Here is a 9,239-nt window from a genome sequence, read left to right as displayed (position 1 = left end):
GTGACAAGAAATGGTGAGTATGTACTCTATGTTATATGTACTGTATGAATGTATTGTATGTAGTATGTATGTAGCATGTATGTAGCATGTATGTAGTATGTATGTTTTTTTTTTTCATTCAACACATTAGCCGGATGATGGGACTACTACTGTCCCATCATTGGCTAATGTGTCAATCACTGTCACTGTAGTAGGCTTCGTCCGATGGGACTTCTAGTCCCATTGGACGATGCCTGCACACACACACACACAGAGCCCCACACGCCGCACAGAGCCCCACACGCCGCACAGAGCCCCGGCACACACGCACAGAGCCCCGCACGCCACACAGAGCCCCAGCATGCCACACAGAGCCCCGGCACAAACGCACAGAGCCCCGGCACACACGCACAGAGCCCCAGTACGCTGCACAGAGGCCCAGCAAGCCCGCACAGACCCCTGGCAGGCCCGCACAGACCCCCAGCAGGCCTGCACAGACCCGTGGCAGGCACGCACAGACCCCGCCCACACACACAGACATGAACAGTGTCCGCCCACGCACCGCCCACACTCTTCCTCCCTCCGGAACAGGATGTAGAAGGACAGAAAGGGCTTATTTACATTCCGATATTTGTGTCCCATTGACTTGCATTGGTATTGTGTATCGGTATCAGCGATATCCGATATTTTTTGGATATCGGCCGATCCAATCCGATACCGATACTTTTAGATATCGGAAGGTATCGCTCAACACTATTCACTGTATGGTGATAATAAGTGGTCTAGCACAGACCCCCAGCAGGCCTGCACAGACCCGTGGGAGGCACGCACAGACCCCGCCCACACGCACAGACATGAACAGTGTCCGCCCACGCACCGCCCACACTCTTCCTCCCTCCGGAACAGGATGTAGAAGGACAGAAAGGGCTTATTTACATTCCAATATTTGTGTCCCATTGACTTGCATTGGTATTGTGTATCGGTATCGGCGATATCCGATATTTTTTGGATATCGGCCGATCCAATCCGATACCGATACTTTTAGATATCGGAAGGTATCGCTCAACACTATTCACTGTATGGTGGTAATAAGTGGTCTGGTCATGATCAGAATGAGAAGCGATTTTCTTAAAGGTGGAAAGAGAAAAAAAGTCTCTCCATTTTCACCATAATGTTAGTCCGTGAGAATTGGACCACTCGGATGTCATCAAAGAGTTATTTGATTTTTTCACAGACTTATAGACTTGAATGGGCAAGTGAGATCTGATTCTCTGAGGCAAATCGAGTATGTTGCAATTTATTTCCTCGGTTATGTGCACAGCCCAATAGAATTGCATGGGTGCGAGTGCTATCCATCAATACTACTGATAACACTTGACCGTGCACATGAGTCGTAGGAGAAGCAAAAAATATACCGTGACAAAAGCCTTATTAATGATAGCAAAATGAATGCATGAGTCTAAAATCAAAATGTTTGGGCTAGTGTAATGCTGTATGTGTGATGTACAGCAAAGGATAAGATACTGGAGGAGCTATTGATGCCTTCTCTCAGGCATGGGGAAGGAAATCTCACAGTATGGGAATGTAAGGAATAATGAGTCAGAAAGTTTACCACTGAGTTGCAGAAACATAATGATCCAAAGCATATAGTACTTGTACGCTGTGCAAATGGTATATGACAAAGAAGCAGAGAGCCAAAGTATTGTCTTTGAAGGACTGGCAAGAAAAATGGCCAGTCTTTCTTTGCTGAATATAAACTTAAATAAAGTAAAAATAAATTGTAACATTGGTAAAATGATATTATTGTAATTAATTTTTGATCAGATAATTAAAAAAATTAGATCTGCATGAAACTACCCTGTGTGGTGGTAACCTAAAAGTAATCATTGAGTGAGAAAACGTTCACTGTTTTAAAGGGACTATCAGCACAGAATGACAGTTCAAACCAAGTACAGTTGCTCAGTGACCTTTGGCATGGCCAAACTTTTATATGCTCCTTCCCATTATCCCCTCTATCTTCACCCAAGCCTCCCTCTCTTCTTTGTTTGACAGCTCTGGCTTTATAGAGCCAAAGAATGGGTGGAAATAGATAGAAAACAAGAAGGTTAAAAGTTGCCCTTGAGGCCTTGCGAACACATTGAGTATTTGGTGAGATTTTTACCTCAGTAGTTGTAAGACAAAACTAGAAATGGAGAGGTAAAAGGAAAAATTGTAGTACCGCATTTTTCGGACTATAAGGCGCACCCAGGTTTTAGAGGTGGAAAATAGGGGAAAAAAATATTTGAAGCAAAAAAATGTGGTAAAATATTTAATAACATAAATAACATACTATTATATGTGGTGTTATTATATATAATAGTATGTTATTATGTTGGAAGCTGCAGGACCAGTGTGGTACCTGTACAGTACTATATGAAGATGCTGGAGGGTGAGTATAAGAATGGGGGCACAAGGCTTATATTGAAAGCACCGCTCCAGCACTGCAAAATAACACTGGAGTGCTGCTTTAAAATCCCATGGGAGAACTATAACTCCCAGCATGTCCTGCAGATTCTATGACATGCTGGGAGTTATAGTTCACCAAAGGAGTGGCAGAGTGCTTTATTGTGTTTTGTAAAGACGAACCTCTTAATTGTGGCAGCCAGCCACACTGTGGTGAGGTAAAAGCATCCCATGACTGCACACAGAGCCCTCCTTCTTGTTTCCTTTCCACAGCACAGTTTATGAGGAAGCTGCAGATTCTAGTGGAGAGCCTGAAGGACCTGTGATGATGTCAAGAAGTGGGAGGGCTCTGAGCTGCCATGTGATGCTCCAGCCCGCCCACTCCTGACATCAAACAGGTCCTGTTTGTGCACAGCACTTGGCCTCCAGCCCAGGCATGGCAGGCAGGTATGCAGCGATCTCCTCTCTCCTCTGGCCCCTGCTGCTGCTGCCTCCTCCTCCCCCGGACACACAGACCTCCTCAGCTGCTGCATGAATCAGCGGCTGGAGAAGCCATGTGTGTCTCTGCTTAAGTGCAGCATTCATTTGCTGCTCCCGGCTCACCGCTCAGCTGATAGGTGGGCGGGGAGTAGCTAATGAATATTCACTGCACTTAATCATCGGGACCACATGGTTTCCCCAGCACTGATTCTGGGCAGCAGGGACATCCTGAAGTGGCATAACAGTGCGATCCCACTCACTGCTGCCCCCCTCCCCACATGCTACATCCGTACCATAAGACGCACCCACACTTTCCTCCCAAATTTGGAGGAAAAAAAGTGCGTCTTATGGTCGGAAAAATACGGTACTATTGCCGGCGCCCCTGCATGGTTTCTCTTCCCTCTCTATGCAGAGACACCGGCATGCTCACCGCTCCAACCGAGCAGCTGGGAGGCATCTTGTAAAAAAGGCCCCCTGCTCAATAGTGAGGTGCCAAAACAACATTAAGTCATTAATTGGTACATAGGTGTACTATTAGTGAGTTACATTGTCCCTTGGTCCATGTGCGGCCAGTGCCTGAAACACAAACCCCTTGTCCCAGTGCACCCAGGACCTGAACCTGCTCCTCTGGTCTGAGTGTCATCAGTGCCCAAACCCTGAAGCCTCTCCGGTAGTACCTGAATCTGTATCTGAGATCCGTGTGTCTGAACGTGTGCCTATCCGAGAACTCTGTATATCCAGACTGCTAAAATCAGTCTCTGAATCAGCCATGTCTGAGATGCCATGTAAGTAGCCATTCTGCCAGTGGATCCTGAACCTAGTTGTCTGAACTGAACCCTAGTTCATATCCGTGTCAGCAGCTGCAGTATCGACGACTGCCTAGGAGTGGTACCTGGCAGTTAACTGCAGCTCAAATCTGACTTCACCATTTGGCTCCAGTGAACACCAGGTAACAGTTTAGCTATGCCCCTTCCTATGTAAGCCCAGTCCTGGGGACAGTGGGTCCACGAACCACATGCGCCACCTGCATGCATGACAAAAGTATAATAGAAGCATGTGTACCCCTTCTCCATCTTTTTGCCACTCCAGGTTTTGGCTTAAAAATACTGAGGTAAAAACCTCACCGAATATTCAACGTGTGTACATAGCTGTAATGTTTTGTCACACCATGGTGCAACATGCGCCTGTACCTGGTTTACAGTGGAGAGTCATATACCCAACATCTTGAGTTGGTGAGTAAGGTGCACAAGTAGGGTATCCAGCTCATAAGTCATGATGTAAAAAAACTTGGCACTCAGGTAGAATTAGGGTTGAGCAAAACAGATCGGCACTTTTCAAAAGTCGCCGACTTTTAGCAAAGTCGAGTTTCGTGAAACCCGACCTGATCCCACTCTGGGATCAGGTCGGCGGTCGGCAATCTCTACTGAAAAGTCGGGTTTCGGTGTATATATATATATATATATACATATATATATATATATATATATATATGTCATTCAGACACATATATACAGTGGGGCAAAAAAGTACCGTGTTTCCCCGAAAGTAGGACCCCCCCGAAAGTAAGACAGGGTGGGGGTTTCGGGGGGGTCCTCCAATGTAAGGCCTCCCCCGAATGTAAGGCAGGGTTGGGGGGGCCGCTGTGAAATGTAAGGCCCTTACCTTTGGGCCGCCGCTGTCCCCCATTGGGTCCCCAGGCTCCAGAGGTGTCCTCAGGTGCAGCTGGGCGGGTCCAGCGCTCATGGGGTTAACTCGCCGTGTTAACCCCGCAATCCGCCCAGCTCAACAGCTCATTGGCCGCCCCTGCTCGAGCGCTGATTGGCCAATCAGCTCGAGTGCTGATTGGCCCAGCAGCTCGGGCTGTAATTGGCCGCCCCAGCCCCACGTCACCGCTGTTTCCCTGCTGATTGGCACAGCGTTCCCTGCAGCACAGGCCTTCCGCACCCACAGCCGCACCGCAGAGGAAAACGTCCAGCATTTAAAAACCAAGTAGGGAAACATGTACTGTATAGGGTATGGGGCTGTGTGCAGTGGGATACGGCACTGTTATGGGGTATGGGGCTGTGTGCAGTGGGATACGGCACTGTTATGGTATGCAGGCAGAGGGTATACGGCAATTACCGCACAGTACCGTACCGTAGTGTGTTACTGTTACCGTACTTTGATTTGTTGTCTGCTTTCCAGTTGAACGTTGTAACGTTAAGTACTGTAAAAGAGATACTGAATGATAAACAATGCTGATACGGTACCGTATATTTTTACCCCTAGACATGAGCGCTTCCGGGAGCGATAAAAGAAAGAGCTACTCCGTGGAGTATAAAAAAGGAATAGTGGAAGAGTCATGGGGCAAAAATATGGCAGAATTCTGCAAGGAAAAAATGTTGAGTGAACGATTGGTGCGTAAATGGCGAGCAGATTACGGTCACCTCAGTGAGCAAGTGGAGAGCGGCATGGCTAAAAAGCGCAAGGTTGGATGTGGTCGGCAACCAATGTATACCGAGCTGGAAAGCCTGGTCTGTGAGTGGGTTGCTGACAGGAGAGCGAAGACATTGGTGGTGACCAGGGCTCAGATTCAGGAATATGCCCTTGCTGTGGCACCCCAGTTTGAAATTTCCCCAGAGGAATTCAAGGCATCACAGCACTGGGTGGATAACTTTCTTGAGCGCAATGACCTGTCGTTGAGAAGATCCACGACCCTCTTTAGGCTGGAAGATGCGGAGATTGTTAAGCGTGCATTTGCATACAAGAAGTTTGTGGATGACACTGACTTCTCAAAGTACGGTCTCTCCAACATGATTGCCTTGGATGAAACTGCCGTGTTCATGGGCCAAGCAGCTCAAACCACCATAGACCAACGAGGTGCCTCCTCTGTGTACGTTCCCTCCACCGCTTATGAAAGTGCACGTGTCACCTGCATTTTGGCGATTCGTTTGGATGGCAGTAAAGTCCCACCTTTACTCATTGCGAAGGGCAAGAAGGACAAGATTGAGAGGGTGTCTGGCATTTATGTGCTGGAAACTGAAAAAGCCTGGGCCACACAAGCGGTTACAAGGAAGTGGCTTGATTTAATGCTGCCGCTTGTTATGCGCGGGAACAAAAGAGGGATGCTGATCTGGGATGCAGCCAGCACACACCGCGCCAAGGACATGAAGAACTTCCTTCATGAGCGAAGAATCGACCAGATCATGATTCCGGCAGGGATGACGGCTTATCTCCAGACTCTGGATATCGCCATTAACAAGCCCTTCAAGGACAATCTCCGTGCAGAAATCAATGATTACATTGAAAACCGTATGGAGAGGAACGTCCGTGGGAACTTTGTTAAGCCAAAACTGCCTGAGATTGTTAACTGGGTGAAGAACTCATGGGGAAAGATAACTGACACCTGCGTTGCTAATGCACTGCGAGCTGGCTACCTGGACAAGACCTGCTCATTTCAGGACAGTGCCGTTGCAACACATGACAGGTATGGGCCAATGATCCAGGCGGAAATGGAGCCCCAAGAGCCCCAAGAAAATCCAGAGGAACCTCAGAGTGTTGATGTTTATGATGATGTTCCTGAAGATGATGACCTGGTTGTGATGGAATAAATCTTGTTTTATCTTCCAGTATAACTCATTCAGACTGTTTGTTGTTGTTAGTTCGTTGTTTTACATGTTATACATGGAAATACCGTCATACGGTAATACGGTAGTAACAAGATATTCTTGATACGCTACATTTGTTTTATTCTACTGTTTGGTGATGACCGACTCTTCAGCATGTTAATAAATGTTAATTTATTGGTTAAAAAGAAATTGTCATTTTTTTTTTCGGCTAATGTAAGACCTCCCCCGAAAGTAAGACAGGGTGGGACTTTTTGGGGTAAAATTAATGTAAGACAGGGTCTTACTTTCGGGGAAACACGGTATTTAGTCAGTCAGCAATAGTGCAAGTTCCACCACTTAAAAAGATGAGAGGCGTCTGTAATTTACATCATAGGTAGACCTCAACTATGGGAGACAAACTGAGAAAAAAAAATCCAGAAAATCACATTGTCTGTTTTTTTATCATTTTTTTTGCATATTATGGTGGAAAATAAGTATTTGGTCAGAAACAAACAATCAAGATTTCTGGCTCTCACAGACCTGTAACTTCTTCTTTAAGAGTCTCCTCTTTCCTCCACTCATTACCTGTAGTAATGGCACCTGTTTAAACTTGTTATTAGTATAAAAAGACACCTGTGCACACCCTCAAACAGTCTGACTCCAAACTCCACTATGGTGAAGACCAAAGAGCTGTCAAAGGACACCAGAAACAAAATTGTAGCCATGCACCAGGCTGGGAAGACTGAATCTGCAATAGCCAACCAGCTTGGAGTGAAGAAATCAACAGTGGGAGCAATAATTAGAAAATGGAAGACATACAAGACCACTGATAATCTCCCTCGATCTGGAGCTCCACGTAAAATCCCACCCCGTGGGGTCAGAATGATCACAAGAACGGTGAGCAAAAATCCCAGAACCACGCGGGGGGACCTAGTGAATGAACTCCACTGCAGAGAGCTGGGACCAATGTAACAAGGCCTACTATAAGTAACACACTACGCCACCATGGACCCAGATCCTGCAGTGCCAGACGTGTCACACTGCTTAAGCCAGTACATGTCCGGGCCCGTCTGAAGTTTGCTAGAGAGCATTTGGATGATCCAGAGGAGTTTTGGGAGAATGTCCTATGGTCTGATGAAACCAAACTGGAACTGTTTGGTAGAAACACAACTTGTCATGTTTGGAGGAAAAAGAATACTGAGTTGCATCCATCAAACGCCATACCTACTGTAAAGCATGGTGGTGGAAACATCATGCTTTGGGGCTGTTTCTCTGCAAAGGGGCCAGGACGACTGATCCGGGTACATGAAAGAATGAATGGGGCCATGTATCTTGAGATTTTGAGTGCAAACCTCCTTCCATCAGCAAGGGCATTGAAGATGAAACGTGGCTGGGTCTTTCAACATGACAATGATCCAAAGCACACCGCCAGGGCAACGAGCGAGTGGCTTCGTAAGAAGCATTTCAAGGTCCTGGAGTGGCCTAGCCAGTCTCCAGATCTCAACCCTATAGAAAACCTTTGGAGGGAGTTGAAAGTCCGTGTTGCCAAGCGAAAAGCCAAAAACATCACTGCTCTAGAGGAGATCTGCATGGAGGAATGGGCCAACATACCAACAACAGTGTGTGGCAACCTTGTGAAGACTTACAAAAAACGTTTGACCTCTGTCATTGCCAACAAAGGATATATTACAAAGTATTGAGATGAAATTTTGTTTCTGACCAAATACTTATTTTCCACCATAATATGCAAATAAAATGTTAAAAAAACAGACAATGTGATTTTCTGGATTTTTTTTTCTCAGTTTGTCTCCCATAGTTGAGGTCTACCTATGATGTAAATTACAGACGCCTCTCATCTTTTTAAGTGGTGGAACTTGCACTATTGCTGACTGACTGAATACTTTTTTGCCCCACTGTGTATATATATATATATATATATATATATTTATATTAACTTCAGCGCGATATAGCAGAAAAGCCGGTAATTCAATTACCGGCTTTTCATTTCTCCTGCCAAAACCCGACATGATATGAGACATGGTTTACATACAGTAAACCATGTCATATCCCCCTATTTTTGCATATTCCACACTACTAATGTTAGTAGTGTGTATGTGCAAAATTTCAGCGCTCTAGCACTTAAATTTAAGGGTTAAATCGCGGAAAAAATTGGCGTGGGCTCCCGCGCAATTTTCTCCGCCAGAGTGGAAAAGCCAGTGACTGAGGGCAGATATTAATAGCCTGGAGAGGGTCCACGTTTATTGGCCCCCCCTGGCTAAAAACAGCTGCCCCCAGCCACCCCAGAAAAGGCACATCTGGAAGATGCGCCTATTCTGGCACTTGGCCACACTCTTCCCATTCCCGTGTAGCGGTGGGATATGGGGTAATGAATGGTTAATGTCACCTTGCTATTGTAAGGTGACATTAAGCCAGATTAATAATGGAGAGGTGTCAATTATGACACCTATCCATTATTAATCCAATAGTATGAAAGAGTTTAAAAAAACACAAACACATTATTAAAAATTATTTTAATGAAATAAACACACCGTTTGTTTTAATATTTTATTGTACGCCCAATCCACTGGCTGAAGACCCTCGGTAAGTAACAAATAAAAAATAATAAACCAACAATATACATACCTTCCGTAGATCTGTAACGTCCCATGTTGTAAATCCATCTGAAGGGGTTAAAATATTTTACAGCCAGGAGCTCTGCTAATGCAGCGCTGCTCGTGGCTGTAAACCCCA

The sequence above is a fragment of the Ranitomeya imitator genome, chromosome 3 (assembly GCF_032444005.1).
Source record: "Ranitomeya imitator isolate aRanImi1 chromosome 3, aRanImi1.pri, whole genome shotgun sequence".
Taxonomy (NCBI): Eukaryota; Metazoa; Chordata; class Amphibia; order Anura; family Dendrobatidae; genus Ranitomeya; species Ranitomeya imitator.
The sequence above is the reverse complement of the archived record's forward strand: the minus strand, read 5'-3'. Positions refer to the sequence as shown.